The sequence below is a fragment of the Suncus etruscus genome, chromosome 3 (assembly GCF_024139225.1).
Source record: "Suncus etruscus isolate mSunEtr1 chromosome 3, mSunEtr1.pri.cur, whole genome shotgun sequence".
Taxonomy (NCBI): domain Eukaryota; kingdom Metazoa; phylum Chordata; class Mammalia; order Eulipotyphla; family Soricidae; genus Suncus; species Suncus etruscus.
In genome coordinates, this window is record NC_064850.1 from 147,644,846 (window position 1) to 147,669,404 (window position 24,559).

Here is a 24,559-nt window from a genome sequence, read left to right on the forward strand (position 1 = left end):
CCAGGCAGGAGAGCAGACAGACTGACAGCACCTTTTCAGAAGGTCCCCTGGGCTTCAGGGACCGGCATATTTCAGGTGACTCCAGCTTTTTGGGGCATGTCGACTCACCTCCCAGGAAGGGTGTCCATCCAGCAATTAAGCCATGCTAAATCAGGTCGTAGTCACACTTGACCAGGACGTAAATCCAGGCAGGGAAGTAGGCAGACAGAAAAGTTGCATAAGGTCCCCTGGGCTTCAGGGCCCAGGAGAGTTCAGGTGACTCTACGCATTTTGGGCAGGTTGACTTACCTCCCAGGAAAGGGTGGTGGCCAGTGATGAAGCCATGCTAGATAAGGCAGAAGAGCAGGCAGACAAACAGGACAGTTGCAGAATTTTCTCTCAGCTTCAGGGACAGGCACAGTACAGCTGGCTCCACCCTCTTTGGGCGGGTCGACTCACCACCCTGGAAGGAAAGAAAATTCAGCGATGAAGCCACATTATTTTAGGTCATAAGCCCAGACAGGAGAGCAGGCAGACAGGACAGTTGCAGAAGGTGCCCTGGGCTTCAAGAAGAGCACAGTTCAGCTGGATCCACCATTTTTTGGGCAGGTCAACTCACCTCCCAGGAAGGGAGGGCTGTCCAGAGATGAAGCCACATTAGATCAGGATTAAGTTCAAGCAGGAAAGCAGGCAGACAGGACAGTTGCACAAGGTACCCTGGGATTCAGTGTCAGGCAGAGTTAGCTGGCTCCACCCTTTTTGCTGGGTTGGACTCACCTACCAGGAAGGCAGGGCCGTCCACCAATGAAGCCACACTAGATTAGGTCATAACCCCAGGCAGGAGAGCAGGCAGACAGGACAGTTACAGAAGGTCCTCTGGGTTTCAGGGAACAGCACAGTTCAGCTGGCTCCAGATATTTTGGGCAGGTCGAGTCACCTTCCAGGAAGGTGGGGCGTCTAGTGATGAAGCCACCCTAGATTAGGTCATAAGCCCAGGCATTAGGGCAGGCAGACAGGACAGCTGCACAAGGTACCCTGAGCTTCAGTGTCAGGCACAGTTCAGCTGGCTCCACTCTTTTTGGGCTGGTCGACACACCTCCAGAAAGGGAGGGCCATCCAGAGATGAAGCCACATTTGATTAGGTTGTAAGCCAAGGCAGGTAATCAGGCAGACAGGACAGTTACACAAGGTACCCTGGGCTTCAGTGTAAGGCACAGTTCAGCTGGCTCCAGCATTTTTGGCGGTTGGACTCACCTCCCAGGAATGGGGTGGCCATCCAGTGATGAAGCCACGCTAGATCACGGAGAAAGCACAGGCAGGAGAGCAGGCAGACAGACAGGACAGTTGCAGAAGGTCCCCCCTCAGCTTCAGGGACAGGCACAATTCAGCTGGCTCCACTTCTTTGGGAGGGTCGAATCACCTCACAGGAAGGGGGAGCTGTCCAGTGATGAAGCCACAATAGATCATTTCCTAAGTCCAGGCAGGAGAGCAGCCAGACTGACAGGACAGTTGCAGAAGTTTCCACAAGTGATATTTTCCAAGTTCTTTAAGTACTGTCCTTGTATACAGTTTTTAATCTGGAGGGTCAAAACAATTAAATAACTGGCTTTTTAAATGGAGATTTCTGCGTATTTTGTACACTATATAACATTCTTATATCCCAAATGAATTTTATTTCTATTTAATAGGGTCAAAAGGAACAAGTGTTAGAACAAGTATAGAATAAGATAAGAAGAATAACATGTGTTATTCTAGTGTTATGTCCAGTGACCTGAGAGTTTTGTTTTTACTTATATTACAAAATGTGGTTAGACTCCCTGAAAGGGGAGAAGAAATGGACGGACAATTTGACAAAAAAGAAATACAAATAGCCAAAGTGTACATGAAAAAATGCTCCACATCACTAATCATCAGGGATATGTAAGTCAAAACAACTAGGAGGTACCAGCTCATGCCACAGAGATTGGCATACATCACAAAGAATGAGAACAAGCAGTGTTGTGCCTTTGACGACACTGAGGACTTCAAGGGAAATCTTTGCTGTTCCTGTCTGTCTTTCCTGAATACTGGAAGCTCTCCTCAGAGGCCTAGGGAGCACACTCCCAAAAAACTGCACTCTGAAGCTGCCCAGCGAGTGAATGAGTAAAGTCTGGCTATGGGGCTCGCCAGGCAGAGCTGAGCCCTCTGGCCTGCGGAGGCTCCACCCTGCTGTGCCTTTGACGACTCTGAGAACTTCAAGGGAAATCTTTGTTGTGCCTGTCTGTCTTTCCTGAATACTGGAAGCTCTCTTCAGAGGCCTAGGGAGTGCACCCCCAAAACACTGTCACCTAGAGGCCGCACACACTTTCTAACCAATGAACCCCACCACAACATGCAGAAAAAAAATCACACTACAAGCGTGACAATGGGGAAACCTCGCGGGCAAACACCATGCACAGAGAATGAAGATGATATCTCGGATGACCTAAAAAATTCCAACCATCCGATTAACCTCTCAGATAAGGGATTTAGAATAGAAATATGGAAGATGTTTGTAGAACTCAAAGAAAGCATAGATCGATCTGAACAGAACACAAAGACAGAAATCAGAAAACTCCGAACTGAAATAACAGATCTGAAAAACATGGTAGCTCAACTGAAAAACTCAGTGGATGGCCTTTAAAGCAGGGTAACAGCAGCTGAGGACAAAATTGGTGTGCTGGAAGATGAGATGCAGAAAAACTCAACGCAGCAGAAGAAATTGGAAAAGAACCTTAAGACAAACAATCGGGCAATGGAAAAAGTACTCAAGGAATGAGAGCAGATGAAAATAGAAGTCTTTGAGAAACTCAACAGAAACAACATAAGAATCATTGGAGTCCCAGAGGCCCAGGTAGGAGATCTCCAGGAAGAATCAACTGTCAAAGACATCATCAACGAGATACTCCCAGAGTTAAAGACTACATGCAATCAAATCCTGCATGCCTGAAGAGTACCAACTATTGAGGAAATTGAAACTGTAATCAAACATCTGCCCAAAAAGAAAAGCCCAGTCCCAGTTGAATTAACTAATGCATTGTTTCAAACCTTTCAAGAGGAGCTACTACCAATACTAGCCAGGCTCTTCCATGAAATGGAAAAAACGGGAACACTCCCAAACAGCTTTTATGAGGCCAACATCACCTTGATACCAAAACCAGACAGAGATGCTGCCAAAAAAGAAAATTACAGACCAATATCCCTGATAAATGCAGATGCAAAGATCTTCAACAAAATCCTGGCAAATAGGATCCAATGCATCATCAAGAAGATCATACACTACGACCAAGTAGGTTTCATCCCAGGAATGCAAGGATGGTTTAATATTCATAAATCTATCAACATCATACACAACATCAACAAAAATAAAAATAAAAATCACATGATCATATCAATAGATGCAGAGAAAGCATTAGATAAGGTCCATCACCCATTCTTGATCAAAACTCTCAGCAAGATGGGAATGAAAGGAACCTTTCTCAATCTAGATAAAGCCATCTACTACAATCGAATTGCAAATATTATCCTCAATGGAGAAAAACTAAAAGCCTTTCCTCTAAATTCTGGCACAAGACAAGGCTGTCTGCTCTCATCACTCCTCTTCAACATAGTACTGGAAGTGCTTGCTATAGTGATCAGGCAAGAAAATGATATCAAGGGAATCCAGATAGGAAAGGAAGAAGTGAAGCTCTCACTGTTTGCAGATGACATGATACTCTACTTAGAAAACCCTAAAGACTCTACCAAAAAGCTTCTAGAAAGAATAGACTCATATAGCAAGGTAGCAGACTACAAAATTAACATACAGAAATCAATGGCCTTTTTATACACCAATAGTGATAGGGAAGAGATGGACATAAAGAAGGCAATCTCATTCACATTAGTGCCACGCAAAATCAAATAACTTGGAGTCAACTTGACCAAAGACGTGAAAGACCTATACAATGAAAACTATAAAGCCCTGCTCCAAGAAATAAGAAAGGACACACAGAAATGGAAACACATACCCTGTTCATAGATTGGAAGGATTAACATCATTAAAATGGCAATACTCCCCAAAGCATTGTATAGATTTAATGCGATTCCTCTAAAGATACCCATGACATTCTTCAAAGAAGTGGATCAAACACTTAGGAAGTTCATCTGGAACAATAAATACCCTCAAATAGCTAAAGTACTCCTAGGTAAAAGGAAATGGGAGGCATTACTTTCCCCAACTTTAAACTGTACTATAAAGCAATAGTTATCAAAACAGCATGGTATTGGAATAAAAACAGACCCTCAGATCAGTGGAATAGGCTTGAGTTCTCAGACAATGTTCCCCAGACATTCACCTAATTTTTGACAAAGGAGCAAGAAATCCTAAGTGGAGCAGGGAAAACATCTTCAACAAGTGGTGCTGACAGAACTGGTTAGCCACTTGCAAAAAAGTGAACATAGACCCCCAGTTAACATTATGTACGAAGGTAAAGTCCAACTGGATTAACAACCTTGATATCAGACCTGATACCATAGGTGTATAGAAAAACACGTCGGTAAAACTCTCCATGACATTGAGACTAAAGGCATCTTCAAGGAGGAAACTGCACTTTCCAAACAAGTGGAAGCAGAGATCAACAGATGGGAATACATTAAGCTGAGAAGCTTCTGCACCTCAAAAAATAGTGCCCAGGATACAAGAGTCACCCACCATGTGGGAGAAACTATTCACCCAATACCCATCAGATAAGGGGCTAATATACAAAATATACAGTGCACTGACAGAACTTTACAAGAATAAAGCATCTACTCCTACCAATAAATGGGGAGAAGAAATGAATAGACAATTTGATAAAAAAAAGAAATACAAATGGCCAAAGGCACATGAAAAAATGCTCCTCATTACTAATCATCAGGGAGATGCAAATCAAAACAACGATGAGATACCATCTCACACCACAGAGATTGGCACACGTCAGAAAGAATGAGAACAATCGGTGCTGGCGGGGATGTGGAGAGAAAAGAACTTTTATCCACTGCTGGTGGGAATGCCGCCTAGTCCAACCTCTATGGAAAGCGATATGGAGGTTCCTCCAAAATCTGGAAATTGAGCTCCCATTCGACCCAGCTATTCCACTCCTAGAGGGATATACCTAAGAACACAAGAATACAATACAAAACCCCCTTCCTCATACTTTTATTTATTGCAGCACTATTCACAATAGCCAGGCTCTGGAAACAACCAAGATGTCCTTCAACAGATGAATGGCTAAAGAAACTGTGGTACATATACATAATGGAATATTATGCAGCCGTCAGGAGAGATGAAGTCATGAAATTTTCCTATACATGGATGTACATGAAATCTATCATGCTGAGTGAAATAAGTCAGAGGGAGAGAGAGACGCAGAATAATCTCACTCATCTATGGGTTTTAAGAAAAATAAAAGTCATTTTTGCAACAATCCTCAGACAATGAGAGGAGGGGTGGAACTTCCAGCTCACTTCATGAAGCTCACCACAAAGAGTGGTGAGTGTAGTTATAGAAATAATTACACTGAGAACTACCATAATCATGCGAATGAATGAGGAAACTGGAAAGCCTGAATAGAGTAAAGGTGGGTGTGTGGTGGGATGGAGGGAGATTTGGGACATTGGTGGTGGGAATGTTGCACTGGTGAAGGGGGGTGTCATTTACATGACTGAAACCTAATCACAATCATATTTGTAATCAAGATGTTTAAATAAAAAAAGGAAAACATAAAAAAGAAACACATTTAAAGAGTCAGAAAAGCACAGACTTAAAGTCAAAAGTTAGAAAGACAGCTACTTAAGCAAGCAAACCATCACCACAAGCAGGCCACAGGGAGAAAAAGGAAAGGTTACCAAATAATTGTAATAGTAGGTTTCATTTCTGGACATTAACCTCTCAATAGATCAACAGAGTAAAGTTCAGTAAGGAATATTTTCTTTGAAGAAATAGAAGACAGGACCTTAGTAGATATCTGTGACTTGTCACTCCTCCCGAAAAAGGAAACACAAATTCTTCTCTAGTGCACAATGGACTTCTTCCAGAATAGTCCACATGGTGAGATGTAAAACATGCCTCCCTAAATTTAAGAGAAGAGAAAGGCACCCCATTTGGCTTTATAACCATACCCACTATCATCTCTTATCATGATGCACATAAAATAGAAGGTAATCACACACAGAAACAGAGCATCTGGAATATTATGTAGCCATCAGAAGAGATGAAGTCATGTAATTTTCCTATACATGGATGTATATGGAATCTATTATGCTGAGTGAAATAAGTCAGAGGGAGAGAAATAAACACAGAATGGTCTCAGTCATCTATGCGTTTTGAGCAAAATAAAGAACATTTGTGCAATGATTCTCAGAGATAAAATACAGGAGTATTTTACAGAAGTATTATACAGGACGCCCAGCTCACAACAGGAAGCTCACCACAGAGTGATGGGTACAGTCACAGAAATAATTACACTGAGAAACATCATAAGAAAATGTGACTGCATGAGGGAAGTAGAAAGCCTGTCTGAGTACAGGCCGGTGTGGAGGTAGGACATTTGGGATATTGGTCTTGGGAATGTTGCACTGGTGAAGGATTCATATATATATCAAAAAAGAAAAGAAAAGATAAAAATAGATAAAAAAGAAAAGATAAAAATACAAACAAACAGAGAATCAAGGCAAATGTATGAAATTAAACAGGTCTTTACTTGTCTACCAGTGACTCAAAGAGGAAGTGAAAAAAATATCTGGACAGACTGGCATGATAGAATAGTGTGTAGGGCATATGTTTTGTCAACCCAGGTTTGATCCCTTGCTCCTGATCTCTTGACTAGTGAGTTCTTCCATCCTTTAAAGACTTCTCACACCAAATCCTGTACAGGCACGCTCTTTCATAATGCTGAAAACAATCATGTTCCCAGATTTAAATAGGTTAAGAGTACCCAGAACCATAAGTTGACATCAGTGTAAAAGAAAATGATATACCTCTACTAATGATTGATTCCCAAAAATAATTTAGAGAAAGGAACCCAAAGTCGCAAGTGGTCCTATAGAACATCCAGTCCTGCAGACAAAACTGCCCAAAACAGAGGGCAAACATTGAAGACAGGTGAAGGAATCCTATTGGATAGGTTCACTGAGACTGTTTTACACACACTTATCATAAATGCTGGCTTTCATATTTCACATATTTCATCAGACCTATCATTTGCACACATTTCATATTCCAGTTAAGTGTCACCTGACTGCATTTTTAAAATCATAACCTTTTGTTCTAATATAAATTAGAGTCCTAGAGTTGGTATAGTGAGGTCTTTCTTGACTAAGCCCAGTTCCTGCAGCACTTGTGGCCTGGCAGATCAGAAGGGTGGATGAGGATGAGGGTGGAAAGATTTACAAAGCAGTCAGATAAAGTTCCAGGAGTCAGCCAGCTTAATTCTCCGTTGTTACCTCCAAGTTCATTTCCTCACATGGCTTGTATGCTAAGCCTTTTCCTAGCAGCTACTTCTCTCTTCCGTCTGGATCACTCGACCTCTGTCTCCCTTTCAGCTGCTTTTTTCAGGCATCAGTGCTGACAAATCCCTTTGCTGATGCGATTGCTACTGCTTCTTTGCTGGTGCTCAACTGAGGATGCTGAATCTCTCTGTAAATTCTCGCTGTTGATTCTCACTTCTGCCACACTTCTCTAACTCCCTTAATCCCTCTCTCCCATGAAGCTGACTCTTCTACACTCTCAGTCCAGGTGTGAGTGGTTCTGATGATTCAAGTGGTATAAACAAGTGGTGGGGAAGGGATAGCCACAATAACCTCAGACTCTAGTGTGATAGGGAATTCAGATATAAAATTAATTTTCAAAACCACTTAACTAAAAAATACGATTATAAGATATACTTTGAATTTACGATTCCTTGTGAATGTTTTCACTGTGAATTCAGATTAATTACGATGTCCTGGATATTTTGAACTACAGTGCCCCATATATAGGAACAACACATTTGAAAAAAGAATTACATGTTTATAGAGCAGCTATGGAGATAAGTTACTCTGAGAATGAAGCATCAAAATACATTATAAATGGTTCAAATATGTGGAATAAAGTCACATGCACGTATGAAAAATCACAAACCAGCACACACAGAATCTTAAAATTAAAACCCATGTAGATAGTGCAAACGCCATAACACATCATAATATCAAGGATATACAAGTGATCTTGGAAGGAATATTTTCATGATAGAACATTCTCTTCAACGATGCTTGTAACCCCAACAGAACTCACGCCTGGTAGATAGAGATGAACCACCCCAGTAGGCAATCACTTTACTAAGATGCTGGACTTGGAATGACTCTCTAGACTGAAGAGCACTTAATGTTTTCCAGGGCTGTTGATACACAGCTTCACACAAAGAGCCGATCAGTGCAGTTAGGACAGAGAGAGGGGATGACATAGCCAGGTTATTTCAAACTCTCTAATGAACTAGTAAGAAGTACAGGCAAGGTATCAATTTTTCTAATGAAGCAACCTTCTTCTAAGGGAAAGGGAGAGAATTCTGGATAAATTTTCTGCCAACTACAAATAAGTGGAAATGACAACATTTATAATAAAAGGGAAAGTATTGTTTTATACTCAAAGGGTCTATCCATACAATTTGTAGACCCAACTCACCACATTGAGGATAAAACTAGCTAACAAATATTTTATTATCGTATTTTCATAGATTAATTTATCCATACACCATGCAACAATATAATATTTATCTCTAGAAAAAAGGAACTTACAGTGCACGTCACTCTCCTCCTCACTTAGATCTTCTATGATTACTGAAAGACATGGAAGAACTGTCATTCTTATGGTACAGCTGAGACTGTACTCAGCCACCCCCATGAATATATAAGAGAATGCTCTTTATGTATATTTGGTTAAAAGAAAGCAAATGACTTCTGCTCAGCTATCTATTTCAGAGTAGGAAGGCCAAGAGGACCTGAAAAGGAAGGGGGAAAGGAGAGCTCATTGTTGAAATCAAAGGCAACCTGACAGTGGCAGCAGAAAAGACCACATGGCACTAAGCTACATTTCAGAATTTAGTGCATGAGCACAATACTAAACCCAGTTGCATTTAATTCACATCATCTCAATGTCTTTCTCAGTGATCTCTGTCTCTGTAGAAACACATTCTACCCTTTAAAAGAAAACAGTGATCTTATGACAATATTATACAGAGACAACACAGATGAGGGCTAGTAGGTCCAGTCCATAGGTAGGAAGATTCACACAAAGAGCCAAACAGTGCAGTTAGGACAGAGAGGGGATACAATGACAATGATAGCTGGAAAGATTGCTCTGGACAAGAATTGGATCCTGAACGAGATAAAATAATAGGCATGATACACCTGAGTGAAAATATTACAAAGTTAACAAAATTTATCAGCCAGTGCTGAAGGTATTGCAGATGGACTGGAGCCTTGCTTTGCACATGGCCAACACAAGTTCACTTACTGGCATTCTACATGGTTTATGAGCACTGCCAGGAGCGAAACACTAGGAATATTGCTGAGTATTCTGAGTATTGCTGAGTGTTGCCATCTAAGAAATGACTAACAATATTCATACACCTTCCTCATCCTCCTCCCCAATGTCAATTTAATGTCCTATAGATTTTTTCCATCACAATCATATAGGATCTTGAACAAATCAGACATGATATTCATTGTCAAATAATTTCAGAGATAATAAGACCTAAAACTGAGTGTTGAACTTGCAAAGAAATGGTACATATGCACAAAGAAAAAGAAGATCAGATCAATATTGGTAGAGAAGATTCAAAAATCCAGTGCCATCTTGGGGGGAAATCCATGAAAAGAAAGCCCATCCCTATGTTATCACTGGTATACATGCACCCTCCCTTGTATGCACAATCCCTTTATGTGGTACCTCTACCCCCAAAAGAACCCAAGATCAGAATGACTTTCCTGTCTAAAGATTTCCTGTCTAAGAACTTCAATGAGTCACTTGACAATACTTACAGTCGTCAAGTATTTCTGGTGTCTTAACCTAAAGAAAATGACAAAATTATGACAATCAGATTCCCCCATCTTTAAATAGTTTCTTTAGATGATTCTTTAGATGATTAGAAGCCAGATGGCAATCTATGCTGATTGAATTCTCTAATATAAAAAATATCAATAATACTCTGAGGATCTTTTCCACTGAATACATCCCTATATTCCAGTAGGAATGTGGTCATTTTGTCCATTACTTCACTAAGCTACAACTGTGAAAATTTATCAAAGGAAAGCCTCTATCTCACTGCATATAAGTGTTAGGAGATTATCAAAAGATGATTTATTCACTTACTCAGGAGGTTTAATTTATTGAAAAACCATAATTTACAAGTTTAAGGCTGAGGAAGAGACTCATACTCAACACTTCCACCAAGGGTATTTCTTGCCTACACAGCAACTTTTGAAACTTAAACAGCTCTTAAAATCTCTTAATATGGTTAAAATCTTACAAGATTTATCCTAAGAGCAATGAAACAATCCAATTTTAACATCACAATGAATAAGGTAAAAGTACCTCTGAATTCTGTGTTGCCTGTGGAGATGTGGCCTGGGTGGTCTGCTTTGGAAATTAAAATGAAAAATAGTTAACATCTTTAATAAATACTCTCATCTGTTTTTATACCAAAGGATTCAATGGCAAAGGGTTAAAGCTTAGGCAATGTTTATATCTTGAAAATTGTGTTTACCTCATTCTTGGTGGGTACCACCAATGGTGGTTGCATAACAGGCCCTGAAGGAAAGCATATGTCAGTCCATTGGTACAGTTCAGCAACTTAAAGAAAGAACTCTGCTTCAGTTGTACAAGGAAAATGTTCATGATTGTGTTTAGTGAAAACCAAGGAAACTTGTGGGCCTCATACAAGTTTTACGCTACCTGTTGTGCTATTGTGGCTGCCTCTCATCACTAATTCCTTAGAGGCTACTGAATACCCAATAAATAGTAAACAGTTTCATGGATTTATTCTTGGTGTTTATGATGACAGCACTTTCAAATGGCCATAAAATTGTCTTCACTGGGGAGAGTCAATTCACACAATTCAGTTGGGAGAGAAGAAATTGAAGAGGGAGGGGTGGGACTTGATCTATCCAAACAAAGGGAGTCTCGGACAAATCAGAACCAGCCAGACACAACACCCAGGAAAATGGCTTCCACAGTCATTGACCTCTAGTTGGGCCAGAAGATAGACTTCCACCAACATAAAACTCCCCTGACACCTGCTTGGCAGCAGCTAAGACTCTGACAGTGAAGTAAAAAGATGTGTGTGAGACTATACAAATAACTACGGGAAAGCAGCACAAAACACCACCACGAGTCCTCCTTGGTGAAGAGTGTACTTCGAAAGACACAATCAGTATTAACCCTCCATATAATATCTCTCAAACTATCTTCTGAGTGAAAATACTCTGGATTTGCATGAACTGAATTATTTTCATTGATTAATTAAATTAATGAAAAATTAATGAAAAGTAATACTTGACCCAATAAGACTCTCACTACTCTCTGTAGGAATGATACACAACTGCCCAAACAATGGCACACAACTGTCATAGACTTCAAATCCTGTTTATGAGAAGAACTAAATGGGCCAATTTAATACAGGATGGATCCCACAAACTCATCCAGCTTCGGTAGAACAATGGCATAAAATAAACTCAAAGTCAATGTCCTAAGCACACGTGCAATGGACACTGGCAGGATGGATTAGAAAATTGAACCCAACATTCTGCTGCCTTCAAGAAACACATTTGAACAGTCAGAAAAGCCCAGATTTAAGTCAAAAGTTAGAGTAATAACTACATTGAGAACAATCCTAACAATGTGAATGAATGAGGGAAGTAGGAAGCCAGTGTTGAGGTTTGAGTTGGGAGAAGGGAGATTTGGGATATTGGTGATGAGAATGTTGCACTGGGGTAGGGGGTGTTCTTTACATGACTCAAACACAACTACACTCATATTTATAATCAAAGTGTTGAAATAAAGATATTAACAAAAATAAGACAAAATACAAAAGAATAGAGTGTGATAGTAAATTCAGATTAAAATTTATTTTCCAAACCATTTGACTGAAAGAAAAAAGCACAATTCGAAGTACATTTTAAACTCATGGTACCTTGCGAATGTTTTCCCTGTGAATTAAGATTCATTCTGATGGCCTGAAGACATTTTTGAATACAGTGCACCAGATATATGAATAGCACATTTGGAAATAATTACATGTATGGAGAACAGTTATGGAGATGAGCTACTTTGATAGTGAAAAATCAAAATCCATTATTTAAAGATACAAATATATGGAATTCAAGCACATGCATATATGAGAAATCACAAACCTGCACACTCAGTGTCTTACTACTGAAACCCATGTAGATATTGCAAACGCCATGACACATCATTAGATTGAGGCTATACAAATGCTTTTGGAAGGAAAATTTCCATGATAGAACATTCCAATACTCTTTGACCATACCTCTAACCCCTATAGAACTTACTCCTGGTAGATGAAGATGGCCCATCCCCAGTAGGCAATCTCTTTACTAAGATGCTGGACTTGGAATGACTCAGGGGTCCTCAACTTTATAAATAGGGGGCCAGTTCACTGTCCCTCAGACCATTGGAGGGTCTGACTATAGTAAAAACAAAACTTATGAACGAATTCTTATGCACACTGTATATATCTTACTTTGCAATGTAGAAACAAAACAGAAACAAATACAATATGTGGCCCGCGGGCTATAGTTTGAGGACCACTGCGAGCACCTAATGTTTTCCATGGCTGTGGCAACATACCAGCAGTCGAAAAAACAATTCAAAAAGAAATGAGAAAGTTTGAGACTTATGCTCTGTGTCTATGTTCAAGTTGCTGATATCAATTGCCAGATTAATTCAAACTCTCTAATGAACTAGTAAGAAGTACAGGCATGGTATCAACTTTTCTAATGAAGCAAACTTCTTCTATGGGAAAGGGTGAGAATTCTGGATAAAATTTCTGCCAACTACGAACAAGTGGAAATGACAACATTTATAATAAATGGGAAAGTATTGTTTTATACTCAAAGGGTCTATCCATACAATTTGTAGACCCAACTCACCACATTGAGGATAAAACTAGTTAACAAATATTTTATTATCATATTTTCATAGATTAATTTATGCATACACCATGCAACAATATAATATTTATCTCTAGAAAAAAGGAACTTACAGTGCACGTCACTCTCCTCCTCACTTAGATCTTCTATGATGACTGAAAGACATGGAAGAACTGTCATTCTTATGGTACAGCTGAGACTGTACTCAGCCACCCCCATGAATATATAAGAGAATGCTCTTTATGTATATTTGGTTAAAAGAAAACAAATGACTTCTGCTCAGCTATCTATTTCAGAGTAGGAAGGCCAAGAGGACCTGAAAAGGAAGGGGGAAAGGAGAGCTCATTGTTGAAATCAAAGGCAACCTGACAGTGGCAGCAGAAAAGACCACATGGCACTAAGCTACATTTCAGAATTTAGTGCATGAGCACAATATTAAACCCAGTTGCATTTAATTCAAATCATCTCAATGTCTTTCTCAGTGATCTCTGTCTCTGTAGAAACACATTCTACCCTTTAAAAGAAAACAGTGATCTTATGACAATATTATACAGAGACAACACAGATGAGGGCTAGTAGGTCCAGTCCATAGGTAGGAAGATTCACACAAAGAGCCAAACAGTGCAGTTAGGACAGAGAGGGGATACAATGACAATGATAGCTGGAAAGATTGCTCTGGACAAGAATTGGATCCTGAACGAGATAAAATAATAGGCATGATACACCTGAGTGAAAATATTACAAAGTTAACAAAATTTATCAGCCAGTGCTGAAGGTATTGCAGATGGACTGGAGCCTTGCTTTGCACATGGCCAACACAAGTTCACTTACTGGCATTCTACATGGTTTATGAGCACTGCCAGGAGCGAAACACTAGGAATATTGCTGAGTATTCTGAGTATTGCTGAGTGTTGCCATCTAAGAAATGACTAACAATATTCATACACCTTCCTCATCCTCCTCCCCAATGTCAATTTAATGTCCTATAGCTTTTTTCCTCACAATTATATAGGATCTTGAACAAATCAGACATGATATTCATTGTCAAATAATTTCAGAGATAATAAGACCTAAAACTGAGTGTTGAACTTGCAAAGAAATGGTACATATGCACAAAGAAAAAGAAGATCAGATCAATATTGGTAGAGAAGATTAAAAATCCAGTGCCATCTTGGGGGAAAATCCATGAAAAGAAAGCCCATCCCTATGTTATCACTGGTATATGTGCACCCTCCCTTGTATGTACAATCTCTTTATGTGGTACCTCTACCCCCAAAAGAACCCAAGATCAGAATGACTTTCCTGTCTAAAGACATTAAGAACTTCAGTGAATCACTCGACAGTACTTACGGTCATCAAGTATTTTTGGTGTCTCAACCTAAAGAAAATGACAAAATTATGACAATCAGTCTCCCCGTCTTTAATTATTTCTGTGTCATTAGACATCAGATGTGAATCTACAGTCAATCAAATTTTTAAATATAGAAAATATCAATTATAATTGAGTAAATTTTCCACTGAATAATAATATATATTATAATATAGAATTATATAATATAGGATACTATAATCCAGTGAATGTGGATATTTTGTCCATTACTTCACTATGCTATCATTGTCAAAATTTATCAAAGAAAACTCTCTATCTCACTGCATATAAGTATTACGGGATTAGCAAAAGATGATGTATTCACTTACGAAAGGAGGCTTAATTAATTGAAAACCATAATTTTTACAAGTTTAAGGCTTGGAAGAGTAAGAGACTTCCATCAAGGGCCTTGTATTTCTTGTCTACACAGCAACTTTTATAATTTAAACTACTCTTAAAATCTCTAAATATGGTTAAAATCGTACAAGATTTATCCTACAAGCATTGAAACAATCTAATTCTAATATCACAATAAATAAGGTAAAAGTACCTCCGAATCCTCAGTTTCTTCTGTGTCCTGGATGGTCTGTTTTGGATAATGAAATGATAAAGAATTAACATCTTTAATAAATACTCTCATCTGTTTTTATACCAAAGGATTCAGTGGCAAAGGTTTAAAGCTAAGGCAATATTTATTTTTTGACAAACTGTTGCATTTACCTCGAGGACTCTTTTGGATTTCTTCCTTTCTAGTTGTTTCCCTGAAAGAAATCATATGTCAGTCCTTTGATACAGTTCAGATAGTCAGAAAAGCACTCTGCTTCAGGTGTACAAAGAAACGTTCCGTTATTGTGGTTAGTGAAATCCAAGAACACCCGTGGGCCACGTGCAAGTTAAATACTACCTGTTGTGCTACTAACTGCCCCTCATCAATAATGCCTTAGAGGCCAGTGAGAATGAACAAACAGATTCTCTGTATTTATTCTTGGTGTTCAGGATGACAACTTTCAAATATCACTAAAAATGTCTTCACTGAGAGTGATTTCACAGTACATTCTCTAGAATAGTCTGTAGAGCAAGGCTACATATATAAAATTTATAATCTATTGTGGAAATTCTAAAAATTTAGCTAGAGTCCAGGCATTTGAGGAAAGGTGCAGATAACAATCTGAACTCCCCCCCCCTTTTTTAAAAAGGTCAATATTAGAGAGGGCATACAATGACAATGATAGTTGGAAAAGATTGCTCTGGACAAGAATTGGGTCCTGAACGAGATAAATTGGTAGGCATGATACCCGGAGTAAATATACTACAACTTCACAAAATTTATCAGCCAGTTCTGGAGGTATAACACATGGACTAGGGCCTTGCTTTGCACATGGCCAACACAAGTTCACTTACTGGCATTCTACATGGTTTATGAGCACTGCCAGGAGCGAAACACTAGGAATATTGCTGAGTATTCTGAGCATTGCTGAGTGTTGCCATCTAAGAAATGACTAACTATATTCATACACCTTCCTCATCATCCTCCCCAATGTCAATTTAATGTCCTATAGCTTTTTTCCATCACAATTATATAGGATCTGAACAAATCAGACATGATATTCATTGTCAAATAATTTCAGAGATAATAAGACCTAAAACTGAGTGTTGTCCTTGCAAAGAAATGGTACATATGCACAAAGAAAAAGAAGATCAAATCAATATTGGTAGAGAAGATTAAAAATCCAGTGCCATCTTGGGGGAAAATCCATGAAAAGAAAGCCCATCCCTATGTTATCACTGGTATACATGCACCCTCCCTTGTACGTACAATCTCTTTATGTGGTACCTCTACCCCCAAAAGAACCCAAGATCAGAATGACTTTCCTGTCTAAAGACATTAAGAACTTCAGTGAATCACTCGACAGTTCTTACCGTCAGCAACTCCCTTAGGTCTCCGAGTCTAAAGAAAATGACAAAATTATGACAATCAGTCTCCCCGTCTTTAATTATTTCTGTGTCATTAGACATCAGATGTGAATCTACAGTCAATCAAATTTTTAAATATAGAAAGTATCAATTATAATTGAGTAAATTTTCCACTGAATAATAATATATATTATAATATAGAATTATATAATATAGGATACTATAATCCAGTGAATGTGGATATTTTGTCCATTACTTCACTATGCTATCATTGTCAAAATTTATCAAAGAAAACTCTCTATCTCACTGCATATAAGTATTACGGGATTAGCAAAAGATGATGTATTCACTTACGAAAGGAGGCTTAATTAATTGAAAACCATAATTTTTACAAGTTTAAGGCTTGGAAGAGTAAGAGACTTCCATCAAGGGCCTTGTATTTCTTGTCTACACAGCAACTTTTATAATTTAAACTACTCTTAAAATCTCTAAATATGGTTAAAATCGTACAAGATTTATCCTACAAGCATTGAAACAATCTAATTCTAATATCACAATAAATAAGGTAAAAGTACCTCCGAATCCTCAGTTTCTTCTGTGTCCTGGATGGTCTGTTTTGGATAATGAAATGATAAAGAATTAACATCTTTAATAAATACTCTCATCTGTTTTTATACCAAAGGATTCAGTGGCAAAGGTTTAAAGCTAAGGCAATATTTATTTTTTGACAAACTGTTGCATTTACCTCGAGGACTCTTTTGGATTTCTTCCTTTCTAGTTTTTTCCCTGAAAGAAATCATATGTCAGTCCTTTGATACAGTTCAGATAGTCAGAAAAGCACTCTGCTTCAGGTGTACAAAGAAACGTTCCGTTATTGTGGTTAGTGAAATCCAAGAACACCCGTGGGCCACGTGCAAGTTAAATACTACCTGTTGTGCTACTAACTGCCCCTCATCAATAATGCCTTAGAGGCCAGTGAGAATGAACAAACAGATTCTCTGTATTTATTCTTGGTGTTCAGGATGACAACTTTCAAATATCACTAAAAATGTCTTCACTGAGAGTGATTTCACAGTACATTCTCTAGAATAGTCTGTAGAGCAAGGCTACATATATAAAATTTATAATCTATTGTGGAAATTCTAAAAATTTAGCTAGAGTCCAGGCATTTGAGGAAAGGTGCAGATAATAATCTGAACTCCCCCCCCTTTTTTAAAAAGGTCAATATTAGAGAGGGCATACAATGACAATGATAGTTGGAAAAGATTGCTCTGGACAAGAATTGGGTCCTGAACGAGATAAATTGGTAGGCATGATACCCGGAGTAAATATACTACAACTTCACAAAATTTATCAGCCAGTTCTGGAGGTATAGCACATGGACTAGGGCCTTGCTTTGCACATGGCCAACACAAGTTCACTTACTGGCATTCTACATGGTTTATGAGCACTGCCAGGAGCGAAACACTAGGAATATTGCTGAGTATTCTGAGCATTGCTGAGTGTTGCCAACTAAGAAATGACTAACAACATTCCTTCCTATCCTCCCTCCTCAAAGTCAATTTAATGTCCTATAGCTTTTTTCCATCAAAATCATATAGGATCTTGAAGAAATCAGACATGAAATTCATTATCAAATAATTTCAGAGATAATAAGACCTAAAACTGAGTGTTGACCTTGCAAAGAAATGGAATATATGTACAAAGAAAAAGAAGAGAAGATCAATATTGGTAGAGAAGATTCAAAATTCCAGTTGCATCTTGGGGGAAAATTCTTGAAAAGAAAGCCCATCCCTATGTTATCACTGGTATACATGCACCCTCCCTTGTATGTACAATCTCTTTATGTGGTACCTCTACCCCCAAAGGAACCCAAGATCAGAATGACTTTCCTGTCTAAAGATATTAAGAACTGCAGTGAGTCACTCGACAGTACTTACCATCAGCAACTCCCTTAGGTCTCCGAGTCTAAAGAAAATGACAAAATTATGACAATCAGTTTCCCCCATCTTTAAATATATCTGTGTCATTAGACATCAGATGTGAATCTATGGTCAATCAATTTTTTTTTTGGTTTTTGGGTCACACCCGGCAGTGCTCAGGGGTTATTCCTGGCTCCAGGCTCATAAGTTGCTCCTGGCAGGCATGGGGGACCATATGGGGCGCCGGGATTCTAACCGATGACCTCCTGCATGAAAGGCAAACGCCTTACCTCCATGCTATCTCTCCGGCCCCATGGTCAATCAATTTTTAAATATAGAAAGTTATCAATTACAATCTGAGGAAATTTTCCACTGAATAATAATATTATTATATTATATTATATAATTATATAATATAGAATACTATAATCCAGTGAAAATGGAAATTTTGTCCATTACTTCACTAAGCTACAACTGTCAAAATTTATCAAAGAAAAACCTCTATTTCACTGCATTTAAGTATTAGGGGATTAGCAAATGATGATCTATTCACTTACGAAAGGAGGCTTAATTAATTGAAGTTCCACAATTTACAAGTTTAAGGCTGAGGAAGAGTCACAGACTTCCACCAAGGGCATTGTAATTCTTGTCTACACAGCAACTTTTATAATTAAAACAATTCTTAAGTTCTCTTAATATGGTTAAAATCGTACAAGATTCATCCTAAAAGCATTGAAACAATCCAATTTTAACATCACAATGAATAAGGTAATAGTAGCTCTGAATTCTGCCTTTCCTCTTTATGTGTGGCCTTGGTGGTCTGTTTTGTAAATAAAATGATAAAGAGTTAACATCTTTAATAAATACTCTCATCTGTTTTTATTCCAAAGGATTCAATGGCAAGGTTTAAAGCTAAGGCAATATTTGTTTATTGACAAACTGTTGCATTTACCCCACGAAGTCTTTTTCTTTTCTTTTTTTCTTTTAATTTCCGCCCTGAAAGAAATCATATGTCAGTCCTTTGGTACAGTTCAGGATTGTAAGAAAAGCACTCTGCTTCAGGTGTACAAGAAAACGTTCCAGTATTGTGGTTAGTAAAAACCAAATACACCAGTGGGCCACATACAAGTTAAACACTACCTGTCATGCTACTCTCTGCCTCTCGTCAATAATGTCTTAGAGGCTAGTGAGACTGAGCAAACAGATTTACAGTAATTATTCTTGGTGTTCAGGATGACAGCTTTCAAATATCACTAAAAATGTCTTCACTGAGGAGTGATTTGACAGTACATACTCTATAGTAGTCTGTAGAGCAAGGCTACATATATAAAATTTATATTCTGCAGTGGAAATTCTAAATCTTTAGGTAGAGTCCAGGCGCAGATAATGATCTGAATTTTTTTTCTCTTTTTTAAATGATAGTTCAATTTTAGAGAGGGGATACAATGACAATGATAGTTGGAAAAGATTGCTCTGGACAAGAATTGGGTCCTGAACGAGATAAATTGGTAGGCATGATATACATGAGTAAATATATTACAAACTTCACAAAGTTTATCAGCCAGTGCTGGAGATATAGCACAGGGACTAGGGCCTTGCTTTGCACATGGCCAACACAAGTTCACTTACTGGCATTCTACATGGCTTATGAGCAATGCCAGGAGCGAAACACTAGGAATTTTGCTGAGTATTCTGAGCATTGCTGAGTGTTGCCATCTAAGAAACGACTAACAATATTCATCCACCATCCTCATCCTCCCTCCCCAAAGTCAATTTAATGTCCTAAAGCTTTTTGACATCACAATCATATAGGATCTTGAAAATCAGACATAAAATTCATTATCAAATAATTTCGGAGATAATACGATCTAAAACTAAGTGTTGAACTTGCAAAGAAATGGTATATATGTACAAAGAAAAAGAAGATAAGATCAATATTGGTAGGGAAAAGTCAAAAATCCAGTGCTATCTTGAGGGAAAAATCCATGAAAAGAAAGCTCATCCCTATGTTATCACTGGCATACTTGCACCCTCCCTTATATGCAGAATCTCTTTACGTGGTACCTCTAACCTCAAATGAACCCAAGGTCAGAATGACATTCCTGTCTAAAGATCTTAATAGCTTCAATGAGTCACTCGACAGTACCTATGACAATACTTACATTCCGCAACACTGATTCGGCCAATCTAAAGAAAATGACAAAATTATGACAATCAGACTCCTCCATCTTTACATATTTCTGTGTCATTAGAAATCAGATGGGAATCTATGGTCAATCAAATTCTTAAATATAAAAAGTTATCAATTATAATCTGTGGAAAATTTCCACTGAATAATACTATATTACAATATGTAATTATATAATATATAATATTATAATTCAGTGAATGTAGAAATTTTGTCCATTTTGTCCATTTAGTCCATCACTTCACTAAGCTACAACTGTCAAAATTTATCATAGAAAAGTCTCTATCTCACTGTATATAAGTATTAGGGAATTAGCAAAGGATGATTTATTCACTTTCTAAAGGAGAATACACCCCAACCATACCCCATCTTTTATTTAAGTCATCTTTTATTTTGGTGTATTTAGCAAATAGCTGGAAACTTGAGTCAAAGTTCTCAAGAAATAGAATGGGAAACAAGAGTATTGAAAAAATCATTTCACTGCCATGTCACCCCAGTTCAGTAAAGCTGGACATTTGATCCTTAATCTACTAGGTGAAAATGGTCAAAGTAGAGAAGTATATACATCTACCACATTGTATGCAAATATTTAAATCTTGATAGAAAATAATATTTTCTTTTATCATAGAGGAAAGAAACATTTGCAAGTATCTCTTGAAGAGTGGACAGTTACTATAGAGTATTACCAATGTCATTGTGCTTATAGTCCATAGAAAGTGACATAAACTGACTAGTCGGTTCTAAAGGAAACAAGATTTTTTTAATCTTCACAAAGAATAAAGGAAGCTTACCTTTTCTATTTCTTTTATATTTGTAAGTTGCGAAGCCCAACTTACTGCTTTTGATGGCCCTGTGAAGAGAGTAATTGGAACTCATCTAGAGCTACTTGGGATTACTCAGTGAACTTCACTTGCAAAAACGATTCACAAATAAAGTTGGAATAGAAAAATCAAATTCAATAATGGAACAGTAATGATGACAGCAAACTAATGATCAAATTCCTAGAAGCTTATAATTTTTCTGTTTTTTGGGTCACAACGAGCAGTGCTCAGGAGCTACTCTTGGCTTTGTGCTTAGAAATCACTCCAGTAGGCTCAGGGAATTCTAGGGGATGCCGGCAATCAAACCAAGGTCAGACTCAGGAGGCCATATGCAGGGCAAACACCCTACCAATGTTCTTCCACTCCGGCCCCATAAGCTTACATTTCTATGGGCTATGTTGCTAAACTCCCTGACCAGAAACTTGTTCGAGACAATCAAATCTAATTGAATGTTTCTCAAGTTGAGATAATTAGGTGATCCCTGCTTCTCACTGCTTTGATTGGTAATAAATTATGAAAACTACGAAGAGCACAAAATAAATTACATTATCGGATAGTGTTCGGAGGCATGAATAAGACTGGGAACTGTGAATTCACATGGAATGCATTTCTTGGAAAGCTCACTATGTTTCTTAAACTTTCTTTTCCCCATGGTGGCCATCCTCATTTTCATTCTGTTGTAATTATCTAAATAATGAGACACTATCCAATATGCCTCTGGTTACATAGTCTAGGTAATTTAACCCTCAGTCACATGCCTACAAATCTCTAATTAAATCCATTTCTTTTGAAAAAGATAAGAGATATATTGTTTCACCAGGAAATCAAGATGTTCTGCACCTCTCATACTGTTCCTATTAGCAAGTTGCAATTTCTTGACTTGATAAATGAGGCGATCAGAAAGACCTTTCTTCCACAGAAAAGGAGAGAATTAAAAAACACTTACTGCTATTTAAAGATGCCTGTAAATAGAGAAAACAGTATAAAAATCAGAGATTTTTTTGCCTTGAACCTATGATTTCTTAAATCTATAAATTCACACAAATTTAAAAGTCACCATCAACAAATAGTAAACTTCTTAGAATTTTTGGAGCTTTTTGGAAGAATTCCAGGCCAATAACAGTGAGGGGATGATTACAATGTTCCTAAAGGGATGAAAATTTTTGAGTAAAATGGCTTTAACAGATTATCTTATGGCCTCTCTTTCATGCTTCCAGGAAAATCATATTACCATCATTAATTTATACTATATTATTCTCTTTTTAGCATGCATTTCGCATCAAAAGGCCAAAACCAACACATTTATCAATAGACAAACTGCTAAGCATACCTTTCTTAGTGAGCTACGATGACACTCCGATTTTATTTGTAGCTCTCTGCTCTCCTGAATTTCTAGTGTATCATCGGGCTCATCCGTGGACAGGTCTGAAGGAGGAGAGCATATGTCAATCTATTGGTGCAGCTTGCCAATGGGAATGTTGCATTGGTGAAGGGGGGTGTTCCTTACATGACTGAAATCCAACTACAATTGTATTTGTAATCAAGGTGTTTAAATAAAGATATTAATAAGAATGAACCCTTTCCTCTCCCTTTAAAGATCTTATAATGTTTAAGTGAACAACCTTACAGTACATACTGACTATATTGCTGCTCAATTTTCTTGTTCTATACAGACACACAGGAAAAAAATCAAGAGGAAAGGAAAGAAAAAAGAAACTTCCTGAGAATCTTGCCTCACAGTGCATCTTTTGCCTAAATCTGTTACTTTGGTGTTTAATAGCAAGCCAAATGGAAACTTGAATCAAAGGTCTCAATAAATTAAATGGGAAAGAACAATAATGGAAAGATTATTTCAATGGTATGTCAACCAATTCAGTAGACAGACAGTGGGTCCTTGACCCAATATTTAAATCTAGATAGAAGACAAATCTTCTTGAATCAAAGAAAAGAGATACTTGCAAAAGTATCTGCTTAAAATAGGGACACTTAGTATACAATTTAACCAAGATCATTGTGTGTATACATTGTGTGTATATCATTGTGTGTATATACATTGTGTGTTAACATGTGCGTATAAAATATATATGCATACCAAGGTCATTATATATGTATAAAGGATAGAGTATATGTATTTTAGGTATGGAAGGCAATCCTTTCTTGGGTAATACATTTTTAAACATTCTTGTGTTTGAAATGTAAACATTTCTTAATTCAATAAAGGCATTGCTACTCATATAAAAGGCCCCTAGAGCACAGAAAATTAAACAATCATATCCAACTGTCATTCTCTAGGAGCAAGTTTTAGCAGGTAGCATTCTCTCTGCATCTCCCAAGTAAACAATATTACTAATATGCATCAGCAAATTTTATATCTTTACTTCACTTGAAATTATTCTAAAACATCAATATCTCTGAAGGAAAGTTGATTTACATAAAATGGAGCATGTGATTCTTCTTGGAGGATACAAGAAAGGATGGTAGGAAACTATTCTAGAACTCACAAAGAACTAGAGTGAATGGGATTGTTAAACAGGCATGGATTTGGCTGCTATTGAAGCATCAGTCACCATCTCCCATGTTGGAAGAAAGAAATCATTGTGACATGGGGTATCTAGAAAAAGACAACTGAAAAATCAGAAATGACCAAACTGTAAATGAATGTATAAGTGCAGCATCTTGCCCTGGGTGCAGGATATTTGAGGATTTGATTCAATTCTAAAACCAAATGAAACTAAGGGATTGGCAACCTATCATCTGTTTTGCAAAACTGTTCAGCATGACCCAAATAGACTTAGCTCTGTTTGTGGTTCAATCTAGAGGCTATAAGGCAATGTTACAATGCTAGGAATGCATCATATGAATAGTGTTACTCATCCCAATTACGTAGATGCTTTCCTGCTTACCAAAACTAGTCATTTTAGCTGCACTAAATAAATACATTTCCCTTGATTTAGCTAACGTGTATCCACCTGTAGGTGCAGGATAAAAGAGGGAAGGGTTTATCTTTACTTTTATTTAATTATATTAGCTTATTTAAAGAATTGTGATTTACAAAGTTACTTATAGTTGCGTTTTTTAGGCATATAATATTTCAATACCAATCCCATCACCAATGTCAGCTTCCTATACTCGTGTTTCCATAACCCATTCAATGCCTTCCCCCACCAACACTATCCAGCTGCCC

At 37.8% G+C, this 24,559-nt stretch overlaps 1 long non-coding RNA gene across 1 annotated transcript in view; it reads right to left on the reverse strand.

Annotated features, from left to right (window-relative positions):
- Window positions 1–986: 986 nt before the first annotated feature.
- Window positions 987–24,559, reverse strand: part of LOC126004161 (uncharacterized) — a 181,064-nt gene continuing 157,491 nt past the window's right edge. The window contains exon 3 of the long non-coding RNA XR_007493845.1: window positions 987–1,053. This is a non-coding gene — a long non-coding RNA (uncharacterized LOC126004161). The remainder of the gene's footprint in view (window positions 1,054–24,559) is intronic.